This window comes from Brachionichthys hirsutus, chromosome 7, assembly GCF_040956055.1.
Source record: "Brachionichthys hirsutus isolate HB-005 chromosome 7, CSIRO-AGI_Bhir_v1, whole genome shotgun sequence".
NCBI lineage: Eukaryota > Metazoa > Chordata > Actinopteri > Lophiiformes > Brachionichthyidae > Brachionichthys > Brachionichthys hirsutus.
In genome coordinates, this window is record NC_090903.1 from 1691114 (window position 1) to 1705768 (window position 14655).

General features: G+C 44.8%; 35 pseudogenes; all 35 read left to right on the forward strand.

Annotated features, from left to right (window-relative positions):
• The first annotated feature begins 187 nt into the window (after positions 1–187).
• Positions 188–306, forward strand: LOC137896812 (5S ribosomal RNA; annotated as a pseudogene).
• Positions 307–502: 196 nt separating this feature from the next.
• On the forward strand, positions 503–621 carry LOC137897770 (5S ribosomal RNA; annotated as a pseudogene).
• Positions 622–816: 195 nt separating this feature from the next.
• LOC137897037 (5S ribosomal RNA) lies at positions 817–935 on the forward strand (annotated as a pseudogene).
• Positions 936–1130: 195 nt separating this feature from the next.
• LOC137896524 (5S ribosomal RNA) lies at positions 1131–1249 on the forward strand (annotated as a pseudogene).
• A 196-nt stretch (positions 1250–1445) lies between these two features.
• Positions 1446–1564, forward strand: LOC137896865 (5S ribosomal RNA; annotated as a pseudogene).
• Positions 1565–1760: 196 nt separating this feature from the next.
• On the forward strand, positions 1761–1879 carry LOC137897854 (5S ribosomal RNA; annotated as a pseudogene).
• A 510-nt stretch (positions 1880–2389) lies between these two features.
• On the forward strand, positions 2390–2508 carry LOC137896954 (5S ribosomal RNA; annotated as a pseudogene).
• Positions 2509–2703: 195 nt separating this feature from the next.
• LOC137896525 (5S ribosomal RNA) lies at positions 2704–2822 on the forward strand (annotated as a pseudogene).
• A 196-nt stretch (positions 2823–3018) lies between these two features.
• LOC137896433 (5S ribosomal RNA) lies at positions 3019–3137 on the forward strand (annotated as a pseudogene).
• Positions 3138–6544: 3407 nt separating this feature from the next.
• On the forward strand, positions 6545–6663 carry LOC137897156 (5S ribosomal RNA; annotated as a pseudogene).
• Positions 6664–6858: 195 nt separating this feature from the next.
• LOC137896529 (5S ribosomal RNA) lies at positions 6859–6977 on the forward strand (annotated as a pseudogene).
• Positions 6978–7172: 195 nt separating this feature from the next.
• LOC137896526 (5S ribosomal RNA) lies at positions 7173–7291 on the forward strand (annotated as a pseudogene).
• A 196-nt stretch (positions 7292–7487) lies between these two features.
• LOC137896269 (5S ribosomal RNA) lies at positions 7488–7606 on the forward strand (annotated as a pseudogene).
• A 196-nt stretch (positions 7607–7802) lies between these two features.
• LOC137897680 (5S ribosomal RNA) lies at positions 7803–7921 on the forward strand (annotated as a pseudogene).
• Positions 7922–8101: 180 nt separating this feature from the next.
• On the forward strand, positions 8102–8220 carry LOC137897686 (5S ribosomal RNA; annotated as a pseudogene).
• A 196-nt stretch (positions 8221–8416) lies between these two features.
• Positions 8417–8535, forward strand: LOC137896338 (5S ribosomal RNA; annotated as a pseudogene).
• Positions 8536–8730: 195 nt separating this feature from the next.
• Positions 8731–8849, forward strand: LOC137896329 (5S ribosomal RNA; annotated as a pseudogene).
• Positions 8850–9045: 196 nt separating this feature from the next.
• LOC137896971 (5S ribosomal RNA) lies at positions 9046–9164 on the forward strand (annotated as a pseudogene).
• Positions 9165–9359: 195 nt separating this feature from the next.
• Positions 9360–9478, forward strand: LOC137897449 (5S ribosomal RNA; annotated as a pseudogene).
• A 195-nt stretch (positions 9479–9673) lies between these two features.
• LOC137896567 (5S ribosomal RNA) lies at positions 9674–9792 on the forward strand (annotated as a pseudogene).
• A 196-nt stretch (positions 9793–9988) lies between these two features.
• LOC137896560 (5S ribosomal RNA) lies at positions 9989–10107 on the forward strand (annotated as a pseudogene).
• Positions 10108–10303: 196 nt separating this feature from the next.
• On the forward strand, positions 10304–10422 carry LOC137896325 (5S ribosomal RNA; annotated as a pseudogene).
• A 196-nt stretch (positions 10423–10618) lies between these two features.
• LOC137896770 (5S ribosomal RNA) lies at positions 10619–10737 on the forward strand (annotated as a pseudogene).
• Positions 10738–10933: 196 nt separating this feature from the next.
• On the forward strand, positions 10934–11052 carry LOC137897450 (5S ribosomal RNA; annotated as a pseudogene).
• A 196-nt stretch (positions 11053–11248) lies between these two features.
• LOC137897202 (5S ribosomal RNA) lies at positions 11249–11367 on the forward strand (annotated as a pseudogene).
• A 195-nt stretch (positions 11368–11562) lies between these two features.
• LOC137897473 (5S ribosomal RNA) lies at positions 11563–11681 on the forward strand (annotated as a pseudogene).
• Positions 11682–11876: 195 nt separating this feature from the next.
• LOC137896962 (5S ribosomal RNA) lies at positions 11877–11995 on the forward strand (annotated as a pseudogene).
• A 196-nt stretch (positions 11996–12191) lies between these two features.
• LOC137897478 (5S ribosomal RNA) lies at positions 12192–12310 on the forward strand (annotated as a pseudogene).
• Positions 12311–12506: 196 nt separating this feature from the next.
• On the forward strand, positions 12507–12625 carry LOC137896582 (5S ribosomal RNA; annotated as a pseudogene).
• Positions 12626–12821: 196 nt separating this feature from the next.
• Positions 12822–12940, forward strand: LOC137897481 (5S ribosomal RNA; annotated as a pseudogene).
• Positions 12941–13136: 196 nt separating this feature from the next.
• On the forward strand, positions 13137–13255 carry LOC137897113 (5S ribosomal RNA; annotated as a pseudogene).
• A 196-nt stretch (positions 13256–13451) lies between these two features.
• LOC137897668 (5S ribosomal RNA) lies at positions 13452–13570 on the forward strand (annotated as a pseudogene).
• Positions 13571–13766: 196 nt separating this feature from the next.
• LOC137896472 (5S ribosomal RNA) lies at positions 13767–13885 on the forward strand (annotated as a pseudogene).
• A 195-nt stretch (positions 13886–14080) lies between these two features.
• LOC137897158 (5S ribosomal RNA) lies at positions 14081–14199 on the forward strand (annotated as a pseudogene).
• A 195-nt stretch (positions 14200–14394) lies between these two features.
• Positions 14395–14513, forward strand: LOC137896965 (5S ribosomal RNA; annotated as a pseudogene).
• The last annotated feature ends 142 nt before the right edge of the window (positions 14514–14655 follow it).

A 14655-nucleotide genomic window follows, 5' to 3' on the forward strand; every position in this document is an offset into this window, starting at 1 on the left:
GTCAGAATTTTGAATTGACAGAATTTTTTTTTACCTGGGATGAATGCGATCATGGAATTCAGGACTTGACGACTGATTGTAGAAAAATGTGTTTTAGATGTCTGGTTAAAGAAAGTTGCCTTTGTTGCTGAAGTTGTTTAAAATTGTGACAAATCTATATATACTATGTTTTCTATGCCATGCTCTAGCTCACGGCCATACCTGCCTGGGAGGGCCCAATCTCATCAGATCTTGGAAGCCAAGCAGGCATGGGCCTGGTTAGTACATGTGCAGGAGACTCACTTGGGATTCCAGGTGCTGTGAGCTTTTAAATTGGTCAGAATTTTGAATTCAAAGAAAAAAAATCTACCTGGGATGAATGTGATCATGGAATTCAGGACTTGATGACTGATTGTATAAAAATGTGTTGTCGTTGTCTGGTTAAAGAAAGTTGCCTTTGTTGCTGAAGTTGTTTAAAATTGTGACAAATCTATATATACTATGTTTTCTATGCTGTACTCCAGCTCACGGCCATACCTGCCTGGGAGTGCCCAATCTCATCAGATCTTGGAAGCCAAGTAGGCACGGGCCTGGTTAGTACATGTGCAGGAGACTCACTTGGAATACCAGGTGCTGTGAGCTTTTAAACTGGTCAGAATTTTGAATTTAAAGAAAAAAATCTTCCTGGGATGAATGCGATCATGGAATTCAGGACTTGACGACTGATTGTAGAAAAATGTGTTTTAGTTGTCTGGTTCAAGAAAGTTGCCTTTGTTGCTGAAGTTGTTTAAAATTGTGACAAATCTATATATACTATGTTTTCTATACTGTACTCCAGCTCACGGCCATACCTGCCTGGGAGTGCCCGATCTCATCAGATCTTGGAAGCCAAGCAGGCACGGGCCTGGTTAGTACGTGTGCAGGAGACTCACTTGGAATACCAGGTGCTGTGAGCTTTTAAATTGGTCAGAATTTTGAATTTAAAGAAAAAAATCTTCCTGGGATGAATGCGATCATGGAATTCAGGACTTGACGACTGATTGTAGAAAAATGTGTTTTAGTTGTCTGGTTCAAGAAAGTTGCCTTTGTTGCTGAAGTTGTTTAAAATTGTGACAAATCTATATATACTATGTTTTCTATACTGCACTCCAGCTCACGGCCATACCTGCCTGGGAGTGCCCAATCTCATCAGATCTTGGAAGCCAAGCTGGCACGGGCCTGGTCAGTACATGTGCAGGAGACTCACTTGGAATACCAGGTGCTGTGAGCTTTTAAATTGGTCAGAATTTTGGATTTAAAGAAAAAAAATCTACCTGGGATGAATGCGATCATGGAATTCAGGACTTGACGACTGATTGTAGAAAAATGTGCTTTAGTTGTCTGGTTAAAGAAAGTTGCCTTTGTTGCTGAAGTTGTTTAAAATTGTGACAAATCTATATATACTATGTTTTCTATACTGTACTCCAGCTCACGGCCATACCTGCCTGGGAGTGCCCAATCTCATCGGATCTTGGAAGCCAAGTAGGCACGGGCCTGGTCAGTACATGTGCAGGGGACTCACTTGGAATACCGGGTGCCGTGAGCTTTTAAATTGGTCAGAATTTTGGATTTAAAGAAAAAAAATCTACCTGGGATGAATGCGATCATGGAATTCAGGACTTGACGACTGATTGTAGAAAAATGTGCTTTAGTTGTCTGGTTAAAGAAAGTTGCCTTTGTTGCTGAAGTTTTTTAAAATTGTGACAAATCTATATATACCATGTTTTCTATACTGTACTCCAGCTCACGGCCATACCTGCCCGGGAGTGCCCAATCTCATCAGATCTTGGAAGCCAAGCAGGCACGGGCCTGGTTAGTACATGTGCAGGAGACTCACTTGGAATACCAGGTGCTGTGAGCTTTTAAACTGGTCAGAATTTTGAATTTAAAGAAAAAAATCTTCCTGGGATGAATGCGATCATGGAATTCAGGACTTGACGACTGATTGTAGAAAAATGTGTTTTAGTTGTCTGGTTCAAGAAAGTTGCCTTTGTTGCTGAAGTTGTTTAAAATTGTGACAAATCTATATATACTATGTTTTCTATGCCGTGCTCTAGCTCACGGCCATACCTGCCTGGGAGTGCCAAATCTCATCGGGTCTTGGAAGCCGAGCAGGCGTGGGCCTGGTTAGTACATGTGCAGGAGGCTCACTTGGGATACCAGGTGCTGTGAGCTTTTAAATTGGTCAGAATTTTGAATTTAAAGAAAAAAAATCTACCTGGGATGAATGTGATCATGGAATTCAGGACTTGACGACTGATTGTATAAAAATGTGTTGTCGTTGTCTGGTTAAAGAAAGTTGCCTTTGTTGCTGAAGTTGTTTAAAATTGTGACAAATCTATATATACTATGTTTTCTATACTGTACTCCAGCTCACGGCCATACCTGCCTGGGAGTGCCCAATCTCATCAGATCTTGGAAGCCAAGCAGGCACGGGCCTGGTTAGTACGTGTGCGGGAGACTCACTTGGAATACCAGGTGCTGTGAGCTTTTAAATTGGTCAGAATTTTGAATTTAAAGAAAAAAATCTTCCTGGGATGAATGCGATCATGGAATTCAGGACTTGACGACTGATTGTAGAAAAATGTGTTTTAGTTGTCTGGTTCAAGAAAGTTGCCTTTGTTGCTGAAGTTGTTTAAAATTGTGACAAATCTATATATACTATGTTTTCTATACTGCACTCCAGCTCACGGCCATACCTGCCTGGGAGTGCCCAATCTCATCAGATCTTGGAAGCCAAGCTGGCACGGGCCTGGTCAGTACATGTGCAGGAGACTCACTTGGAATACCAGGTGCTGTGAGCTTTTAAATTGGTCAGAATTTTTGATTTAAAGAAAAAAAATCTACCTGGGATGAATGCGATCATGGAATTCAGGACTTGACGACTGATTGTAGAAAAATGTGCTTTAGTTGTCTGGTTAAAGAAAGTTGCCTTTGTTGCTGAAGTTGTTTAAAATTGTGACAAATCTATATATACTATGTTTTCTATACTGCACTCCAGCTCACGGCCATACCTGCCTGGGAGTGCCCAATCTCATCAGATCTTGGAAGCCAAGTAGGCACGGGCCTGGTCAGTACATGTGCAGGGGACTCACTTGGAATACCAGGTGCCGTGAGCTTTTAAATTGGTCAGAATTTTGGATTTTAAGAAAAAAAATCTACCTGGGATGAATGCGATGAACCAAGATGGCGGCGCGCTGTGGTGCAGCGGCTTCTCTAGCTCCCAGCCTTGGCTTTAGTATGAATGGTTTTGGCGTTAGTATGAATGAGTGTGTGGAGAAAAGTGAGTGTGAGCGGATAAAGTACGGTGTATCTGAGCTTTTGAGCGTCAACGATGCTCAATCGACGACTATTCCACCAACTCTCAGAGCCACGCTGGGAAGGCTACAGCTCCTGAGGACATCGGGCTGGCGCAGCAGAGTTCAGCGGCCCAGAGGCAAGCGGAGACGGTGTGCCCGGAAGCAGAAGAGGGGCAAGCGGGGCGGCCTGCTAGCTAGGCTAAAGGCTAACCCGACTCGCCCGGCTGCTCCATCGCTCTTTCTGGCTAACGTTCGCTCGCTGGATAACAAGATGGACCTTCTGCGGCTGCGACTTAACACCTACAGAGAGATGCGGGATTGCTGCGTGCTTCTCCTGACGGAAACGTGGCTAAATAACAGCGTGCCGGACTCCGCCGTTCAGATCGACGGCCTGCTACTCTTCCGCGCGGATCGTAACCATCTGTCGGGGAAGACGCGAGGAGGAGGCCTCTGCGTCTATATCAACAGAGGTTGGTGCACGAACTGTTCCGTGGTTAGCAGCCACTGTTCTGAGGCGGTAGAACATTTGACGATCAGATGCCGGCCCCACTATCTGCCACGGGAGTTCACAGCCGTGTTCGTCGTAGCTGTTTACATCCCCCCGAGCGCTAATGCTAACGAGGCGCTACGTGAGCTACACGACAACATCGGCAAACAGCAACACAAGCACCCGGAGGCGCTCTACGTGGTTGCAGGTGACTTTAACCACGTCAACCTGACGGACATTTTGCCACGGTTCCACCAGCATGTCAACATTGCAACCCGGGGGAACAACACGCTTGACCGGGTGTATACGAACCGCAAGGACAGCTACAGGGCTACCCCACGTCCCCACCTCGGCCTCTCTGATCACATCTCCATCATGCTGGTCCCTTCCTATCGTCCTGTGTGCAGGTCCACTCGCCCAACACAGAAATCCACCACTGTGTGGCCCGGTGACGCTGCCTCAAAGCTGCAGGACTGCTTCGAGCGGACTGAATGGCGGATCTTCAGGGAAGCGGCAACATATGCTGGAGACGTGGACCTGGAGGAGTACACATCATCTGTCCTGGGCTTCATCAGCAAATGCGTTGAGGATGTGACCACCACCAGAACAGTCACTATTCACCCCAACCAGAAACCATGGCTGAACGGTGAAGTTCGCTCTCTCCTGAAAGCCCGGGACTCAGCATTCAGGTCTGGTGATGCTCCAGCACTCAGAGCGGCGAGGAGAAGCTTGATATCGGGGGTAAAGAGGGCCAAAGCCTCCTATGCTCGGAGAATAGAGGGTCATTTTGCTTCCAACGACCCCCGGAGCATGTGGAAGGGCATCAGTACCATCACGGACTACAAAAAGAGAGTCATGGAGTGCCCCAGGGACCCGTCTCTTCCGGATGCCCTTAACACCTTCTACGCTCGCTTTGAGGCCTCCAACACGTCACCCTGCACAAAGCTCACGCTTCCACCAGGTGAGCTGCCCCTCAGTCTGGCTGCTGAGGATGTGATGAGGTCCCTGCGGAAGATCAACCCCCGCAAGGCTGCAGGCCCAGACAACATCCCGGGCCGGGTTCTGAGGGACTGTGCCGATCAGCTCTTCGAGGTGTTGACCGACATCTTCAACACCTCATTGTCCCAGGGCTCAGTGCCGACGTGTCTGAAGACAGCCACCATCATCCCTGTCCCCAAGACCTCCACAGTATCATGCCTGAACGACTATCGGCCGGTTGCTCTGACTCCGATAGTCATGAAGTGCTTTGAGCGGCTGGTGATGGGGCACATTAAGGACAGCGTCGATGACAGCGTGGACCCCCATCAGTATGCGTACCGGAGGAACCGCTCCACCGACGATGCGATCGCTTCAGTGGTTCACGAGGCCCTGAGTCACCTGGAGACCAGAGATGCTTATGCCAGGCTGCTGTTTCTGGACTTCAGCTCGGCATTTAACACCATCATCCCGCAGACTCTGGTCAACAAACTGGTGACACTGGGGCTGAGCCCATCGATGTGCAACTGGGTTCTGGACTTCCTGACGAACAGGCCGCAGACTGTGAGAATCCGCAACATCTCCTCCGCCCCCATCATCCTCAACACCGGCTCCCCTCAAGGATGCGTTCTGAGCCCTCTGCTGTTCACCCTGCTGACGTATGACTGCAAAGCCAAGTACCCGAGCAGTCATATCGTCAAGTTCGCAGACGACACAGCAGTGGTGGGACGCATCCTCAACAACGACGAGTCGGAGTACATGCAGGAGGTGGAACATCTGGTGCGGTGGTGCAGAGATAATAACCTCTGCATCAATGTGAAGAAAACAAAGGAGATGATTGTGGATTACAGGAAAGGAGGCTACACCCCCCCTCCCCTCCACATCGGAGGAGCGGCTGTCGAGGTGGTCCAGAGCATCAGGTACCTGGGCGTGCACATCGCTAGCGACCTGACATGGAGGACTAACTCAGCCGCCTTAGTGAAGAAGGCCCACCAGCGCCTCTACTTTCTGAGGAGGCTGAGGCGAGCAGGTATGGGCTCCCCTGTCCTTGCGTCCTTCTACAGGTGTGCGGTGGAGAGTGTCCTCTCATCCTGCATCACGGTGTGGTACGGCAGCTGCTCTGCTGCAGACAGGAAGGCCCTGCAGCGGGTGGTTAAATCGGCCCAAAGGACTTCGGAGAGCAGCCTACCCACCGTGAGTGACATTTACAGCAGGAGGTGCAGGAAAAAGGCAACCTGCATCATGAAGGACCCCACCCACCCTGCACACGGACTATTTTCCCCCCTCCCATCTGGGAGGAGGCTGCGCAGCATCAGGGCCAGGACCACCAGGTTCAAAAACAGTTTCTTCCCTGATGCTGTGAGGGTTGTGAACAGAGGATAACTCGGAGGCCAAATGCACTGCTTCCGTGTTGGACCCAAACGGGGATCGTGCAATCACTGTCACTTTGTGCAATCACTGTCACTTTGCCACTTGTCACTTTTTAATTTTGTGTATATATTTACTTTTAGTTGAATGAATGTGTGTTGCGCGCCTCGAGCTGGGACCTGAGTGCTGTTTTTCGTTTGTGCATGAGAGTGTATGAATGACATTAAAGATTTCTTGATTCTTGATTCTTGATTCTTGATCATGGAATTCAGGACTTGACGACTGATTGTAGAAAAATGTGCTTTAGTTGTCTGGTTAAAGAAAGTTGCCTTTGTTGCTGAAGTTGTTTAAAATTGTGACAAATCTATATATACCATGTTTTCTATACTGTACTCCAGCTCACGGCCATACCTGCCCGGGAGTGCCCAATCTCATCAGATCTTGGAAGCCAAGCAGGCACGGGCCTGGTTAGTACATGTGCAGGAGACTCACTTGGAATACCACGTGCTGTGGGCTTTTAAACTGGTCAGAATTTTGAATTTAAAGAAAAAAATCTTCCTGGGATGAATGCGATCATGGAATTCAGGACTTGACGACTGATTGTAGAAAAATGTGTTTTAGTTGTCTGGTTCAAGAAAGTTGCCTTTGTTGCTGAAGTTGTTTAAAATTGTGACAAATCTATATATACTATGTTTTCTATACTGTACTCCAGCTCACGGCCATACCTGCCTGGGAGTGCCCGATCTCACCAGATCTTGGAAGCCAAGCAGGCACGGGCCTGGTTAGTACGTGTGCAGGAGACTCACTTGGAATACCAGGTGCTGTGAGCTTTTAAATTGGTCAGAATTTTGAATTTAAAGAAAAAAATCTTCCTGGGATGAATGCGATCATGGAATTCAGGACTTGACGACTGATTGTAGAAAAATGTGTTTTAGTTGTCTGGTTCAAGAAAGTTGCCTTTGTTGCTGAAGTTGTTTAAAATTGTGACAAATCTATATATACTATGTTTTCTATACTGCACTCCAGCTCACGGCCATACCTGCCTGGGAGTGCCCAATCTCATCAGATCTTGGAAGCCAAGCTGGCACGGGCCTGGTCAGTACATGTGCAGGAGACTCACTTGGAATACCAGGTGCTGTGAGCTTTTAAATTGGTCAGAATTTTGGATTTAAAGAAAAAAAATCTACCTGGGATGAATGCGATCATGGAATTCAGGACTTGACGACTGATTGTAGAAAAATGTGCTTTAGTTGTCTGGTTAAAGAAAGTTGCCTTTGTTGCTGAAGTTGTTTAAAATTGTGACAAATCTATATATACTATGTTTTCTATACTGTACTCCAGCTCACGGCCATACCTGCCTGGGAGTGCCCAATCTCATCAGATCTTGGAAGCCAAGCAGGCAAGGGCCCGGTCAGTACATGTGCAGGAGACTCACTTGGAATACCAGGTGCTGTGGGCTTTTAAATTGGTCAGAATTTTGGATTTAAAGAAAAAAAATCTACCTGGGATGAATGCGATCATGGAATTCAGGACTTGACGACTGATTGTAGAAAAATGTGCTTTAGTTGTCTGGTTAAAGAAAGTTGCCTTTGTTGCTGAAGTTGTTTAAAATTGTGACAAATCTATATATACTATGTTTTCTATACTGTACCCCAGCTCACGGCCATACCTGCCTGGGAGTGCCCAATCTCGTCAGATCTTGGAAGCCAAGCAGGCACGGGCCTGGTTAGTACATGTGCGGGAGACTCACTTGGAATACCAGGTGCTGTGAGCTTTTAAATTGGTCAGAATTTTTTTTTACCTGGGATAAATGCGATCATGGAATTCAGGACTTGACGACTGATTGTAGAAAAATGTGTTTTAGTTGTCTGGTTAAAGAAAGTTGCCTTTGTTGCTGAAGTTGTTTAAAATTGTGACAAATCTATATATACTATGTTTTCTATGCCATGCTCTAGCTCACGGCCATACCTGCCTGGGAGTGCCCAATCCCATCAGATCTTGGAAGCCAAGCAGGCATGGGCCTGGTTAGTACATGTGCAGGGGACTCACTTGGGATTCCAGGTGCTGTGAGCTTTTAAATTGGTCAGAATTTTGAATTCAAAGAAAAAAAATCTACCTGGGATGAATGTGATCATGGAATTCAGGACTTGACGACTGATTGTATAAAAATGTGTTGTCGTTGTCTGGTTAAAGAAAGTTGCCTTTGTTGCTGAAGTTGTTTAAAATTGTGACAAATCTATATATACTATGTTTTCTATACCATACTCCAGCTCACGGCCATACCTGCCTGGGAGTGCCCAATCTCATCAGATCTTGGAAGCCAAGCAGGCACGGGCCTGGTTAGTACATGTGCAGGAGACTCACTTGGAATACCAGGTGCTGTGAGCTTTTAAATTGGTCAGAATTTTGAATTGACAGAAAAAAATCTACCTGGGATGAATGCGATCATGGAATTCAGGACTTGACGACTGATTGTATAAAAATGTGTTGTAATTGTCTGGTTAAAGAAAGTTGCCTTTGTTGCTGAAGTTGTTTAAAATTGTGACAAATCTATATATACTATGTTTTCTATACTGTACTCCAGCTCACGGCCATACCTGCCTGGGAGTGCCCAATCTCATCAGATCTTGGAAGCCAAGCAGGCAAGGGCCTGGTCAGTACATGTGCAGGAGACTCACTTGGAATACCGGGTGCTGTGGGCTTTTAAATTGGTCAGAATTTTGGATTTAAAGAAAAAAAATCTACCTGGGATGAATGCGATCATGGAATTCAGGACTTGACGACTGATTGTAGAAAAATGTGCTTTCGTTGTCTGGTTAAAGAACGTTGCCTTTGTTGCTGAAGTTGTTTAAAATTGTGACAAATCTATATATACCATGTTTTCTGTACTGTACTCCAGCTCACGGCCATACCTGCCAGGGAGTGCCCAATCTCATCAGATCTTGGAAGCCAAGCAGGCACGGGCCTGGTTAGTGCATGTGCAGGAGACTCACTTGGAATACCAGGTGCTGTGAGCTTTTAAATTGGTCAGAATTTTGAATTTAAAAAAAAAAATCTTCCTGGGATGAATGTGATCATGGAATTCAGGACTTGACGACTGATTGTAGAAAAATGTGTTTTAGTTGTCTGGTTCAAGAAAGTTGCCTTTGTTGCTGAAGTTGTTTAAAATTGTGACAAATCTATATATACTATGTTTTCTATACTGTACTCCAGCTCACGGCCATACCTGCCTGGGAGCGCCCAATCTCATCAGATCTTGGAAGCCAAGCAGGCACGGGCCTGGTTAGTACATGTGCAGGAGACTCACTTGGAATACCAGGTGCTGTGAGCTTTTAAATTGGTCAGAATTTTGAATTTAAAGAAAAAAATCTTCCTGGGATGAATGCGATCATGGAATTCAGGACTTGACGACTGATTGTAGAAAAATGTGTTTTAGTTGTCTGGTTCAAGAAAGTTGCCTTTGTTGCTGAAGTTGTTTAAAATTGTGACAAATCTATATATACTATGTTTTCTATACTGCACTCCAGCTCACGGCCATACCTGACTGGGAGTGCCCAATCTCATCCGATCTTGGAAGCCAAGCAGGCACGGGCCTGGTCAGTACATGTGCAGGAGACTCACTTGGAATACCAGGTGCTGTGAGCTTTTAAATTGGTCAGAATTTTGGATTTAAAGAAAAAAAATCTACCTGGGATGAATGCGATCATGGAATTCAGGACTTGACGACTGATTGTATAAAAATGTGTTGTAGTTGTCTGGTTAAAGAAAGTTGCCTTTGTTGCTGAAGTTGTTTAAAATTGTGACGAATCTATATATACTATGTTTTCTATACTGTACTCCAGCTCACGGCCATACCTGCCTGGGAGTGCCCAATCTCATCAGATCTTGGAAGCCAAGCGGGCAAGGGCCTGGTCAGTACATGTGCAGGAGACTCACTTGGAATACCGGGTGCTGTGGGCTTTTAAATTGGTCAGAATTTTGGATTTAAAGAAAAAAAATCTACCTGGGATGAATGCGATCATGGAATTCAGGACTTGACGACTGATTGTAGAAAAATGTGTTTTAGTTGTCTGGTTCAAGAAAGTTGCCTTTGTTGCTGAAGTTGTTTAAAATTGTGACAAATCTATATATACCATGTTTTCTGTACCGTGCTCCAGCTCACGGCCATACCTGCCGGGGAGTGCCCAATCTCATCAGATCTTGGAAGCCAAGCAGGCACGGGCCTGGTTAGTACATGTGCAGGAGACTCACTTGGAATACCAGGTGCTGTGAGCTTTTAAATTGGTCAGAATTTTGAATTGACAGAATTTTTTTTTACCTGGGATGAATGCGATCATGGAATTCAGGACTTGACGACTGATTGTAGAAAAATGTGTTTTAGTTGTCTGGTTAAAGAAAGTTGCCTTTGTTGCTGAAGTTGTTTAAAATTGTGACAAATCTATATATACTATGTTTTCTATACTGTGCTCCATCTCACGGCCATACCTGCCTGGGAGTGCCCAATCTCGTCAGGTCTTGGAAGCCAAGCAGGCACGGGCCTGGTTAGTACATGTGCAGGAGACTCACTTGGAATACCAGGTGCTGTGAGCTTTTAAATTGGTCAGAATTTTGAATTGACAGAAAAAAAATCTACCTGGGATGAATGCGATCATGGAATTCAGGACTTGACGACTGATTGTATAAAAATGTGTTGTAGTTGTCTGGTTAAAGAAAGTTGCCTTTGTTGCTGAAGTTGTTTAAAATTGTGACAAATCTATATATACTATGTTTTCTATACCATGCTCCAGCTCGCGGCCATACCTGCCTGGGAGTGCCCAATCTCATCAGACCTTGGAAGCCGAGCAGGCGCGGGCCTGGTTAGGACATGTGCAGGAGACTCACTTGGAATACCAGGTGCTGTGAGCTTTTAAATTGGTCAGAATTTTGGATTTAAAGAAAAAAAATCTACCTGGGATGAATGCGATCATGGAATTCAGGACTTGACGACTGATTGTAGAAAAATGTGCTTTAGTTGTCTGGTTAAAGAAAGTTGCTGAAGTTGCTGAAGCTGTTTAAAATTGTGACAAATCTATATATACTATGTTTTCTATACTGTACTCCAGCTCGCGGCCATACCTGCCTGGAAGTGCCCAATCTCATCAGACCTTGGAAGCTGAGCAGGCGCGGGCCTGGTTAGGACATGTGCAGGAGACTCACTTGGAATACCAGGTGCTGTGAGCTTTTAAATTGGTCAGAATTTTGGATTTAAAGAAAAAAAATCTACCTGGGATGAATGCGATCATGGAATTCAGGACTTGACGACTGATTGTATAAAATGTGTTGTAGTTGTCTGGTTAAAGAAAGTTGCCTTTGTTGCTGAAGTTGTTTAAAATTGTGACAAATCTATATATACTATGTTTTCTATACCGTACTCCAGCTTGCGGCCATACCTGCCTGGGAGTGCCCAATCTCATCAGACCTTGGAAGCCGAGCAGGCGCGGGCCTGGTTAGGACATGTGCAGGAGACTCACTTGGAATACCAGGTGCTGTGAGCTTTTAAATTGGTCAGAATTTTGAATTTAAAGAAAAAAATCTTCCTGGGATGAATGCGATCATGGAATTCAGGACTTGACGACTGATTGTAGAAAAATGTGCTTTAGTTGTCTGGTTAAAGAAAGTTGCCTTTGTTGCTGAAGTTGTTTAAAATTGTGACAAATCTATATATACTATGTTTTCTATACCGTACTCCAGCTCGCGGCCATACCTGCCTGGGAGTGCCCAATCTCACCAGACCTTGGAAGCCAAGCAGGCGTGGGCCTGGTCAGTACATGTGCAGGAGACTCACTCGGAATACCAGGTGCCGTGAGCTTTTAAATTGGTCAGAATTTTGAATTGACAGAAAAAAAATCTACCTGGGATGAATGCGATCATGGAATTCAGGACTTGACGACTGATTGTATAAAAATGTGTTTTCGTTGTCTGGTTAAAGAAAGTTGCCTTTGTTGCTGAAGTTGTTTAAAATTGTGACAAATCTATATATACTATGTTTTCTATACTGTACTCCAGCTCACGGCCATACCTGCCTGGGAGTGCCCAATCTCGTCAGATCTTGGAAGCCAAGCAGGCACGGGCCTGGTTAGTACATGTGCAGGAGACTCACTTGGAATACCAGGTGCTGTGAGCTTTTAAATTGGTCAGAATTTTGAATTGACAGATTTTTTTTTTACCTGGGATGAATGCGATCATGGAATTCAGGACTTGACGACTGATTGTAGAAAAATGTGCTTTAGTTGTCTGGTTAAAGAAAGTTGCCTTTGTTGCTGAAGTTGTTTAAAATTGTGACAAATCTATATATACTATGTTTTCTATACTGTACTCCAGCTCACGGCCATACCTGCCTGGGAGTGCCCAGTCTCATCAGATCTTGGAAGCCAAGCAGGCAAGGGCCTGGTCAGTACATGTGCAGGAGACTCACTTGGAATACCAGGTGCTGTGGGCTTTTAAATTGGTCAGAATTTTGGATTTAAAGAAAAAAAATCTACCTGGGATGAACGCGATCATGGAATTCAGGACTTGACGACTGATTGTAGAAAAATGTGCTTTAGTTGTCTGGTTAAAGAAAGTTGCCTTTGTTGCTGAAGTTGTTTAAAATTGTGACAAATCTATATATACTATGTTTTCTATACTGCACTCCAGCTCACGGCCATACCTGCCTGGGAGTGCCCAATCTCGTCAGATCTTGGAAGCCAAGCAGGCACGGGCCTGGTTAGTACATGTGCAGGAGACTCACTTGGAATACCAGGTGCTGTGAGCTTTTAAATTGGTCAGAATTTTGAATTGACAGAATTTTTTTTTACCTGGGATGAATGCGATCATGGAATTCAGGACTTGACGACTGATTGTAGAAAAATGTGTTTTAGTTGTCTGGTTAAAGAAAGTTGCCTTTGTTGCTGAAGTTGTTTAAAATTGTGACAAATCTATATATACTATGTTTTCTATGCCATGCTCTAGCTCACGGCCATACCTGCCTGGGAGTGCCCAATCTCGTCAGATCTTGGAAGCCAAGCAGGCATGGGCCTGGTTAGTACATTTGCAGGAGACTCACTTGGGATTCCAGGTGCTGCGAGCTTTTAAATTGGTCAGAATTTTGAATTCAAAGAAAAAAAATCTACCTGGGATGAATGTGATCATGGAATTCAGGACTTGACGACTGATTGTATAAAAATGTGTTGTCGTTGTCTGGTTAAAGAAAGTTGCCTTTGTTGCTGAAGTTGTTTAAAATTGTGACAAATCTATATATACTATGTTTTCGATACCGTACTCCAGCTCACGGCCATACCTGCCTGGGAGTGCCCAATCTCATCAGATCTTGGAAGCCAAGCAGGCACGGGCCCGGTCAGTACATGTGCAGGGGACTCACTTGGAATACCAGGTGCCGTGAGCTTTTAAATTGGTCAGAATTTTGGATTTAAAGAAAAAAAATCTACCTGGGATGAATGCGATCATGGAATTCAGGACTTGACGACTGATTGTAGAAAAATGTGTTTTAGTTGTCTGGTTAAAGAAAGTTGCCTTTGTTGCTGAAGTTGTTTAAAATTGTGACAAATCTATATATACTATGTTTTCTATACTGTGCTCCAGCTCACGGCCATACCTGCCCGGGAGTGCCCAATCTCATCAGATCTTGGAAGCCAAGCAGGCGCGGGCCTGGTTAGTACATGTGCAGGAGACTCGCTCGGAATACCAGGTGCTGTGAGCTTTTAAATTGGTCAGAATTTTGAATTTAAAGAAAAAAATCTTCCTGGGATGAATGCGATCATGGAATTCAGGACTTGACGACTGATTGTAGAAAAATGTGTTTTAGTTGTCTGGTTAAAGAAAGTTGCCTTTGTTGCTGAAGTTGTTTAAAATTGTGACAAATCTATATATACCATGTTTTCTATACTGTACTCCAGCTCACGGCCATACCTGCCCGGGGGTGCCCAATCTCATCAGATCTTGGAAGCCGAGCAGGCACGGGCCTGGTTAGTACATGTGCAGGAGACTCACTTGGAATACCAGGTGCTGTGAGCTTTTAAATTGGTCAGAATTTTGAATTTAAAGAAAAAAATCTTCCTGGGATGAATGCGATCATGGAATTCAGGACTTGACGACTGATTGTAGAAAAATGTGCTTTAGTTGTCTGGTTAAAGAAAGTTGCCTTTGTTGCTGAAGTTGTTTAAAATTGTGACAAATCTATATATACTATGTTTTCTATACCGTACTCCAGCTCGCGGCCATACCTGCCTGGGAGTGCCCAATCTCACCAGACCTTGGAAGCCAAGCAGGCGTGGGCCTGGTCAGTACATGTGCAGGAGACTCACTCGGAATACCAGGTGCCGTGAGCTTTTAAATTGGTCAGAATTTTGAATTGACAGAAAAAAAATCTACCTGGGATGAATGCGATCATGGAATTCAGGACTTGACGACTGATTGTATAAAAATGTGTTTTCGTTGTCTGGTTAAAGAAAGTTGCCTTTGTTGCTGAAG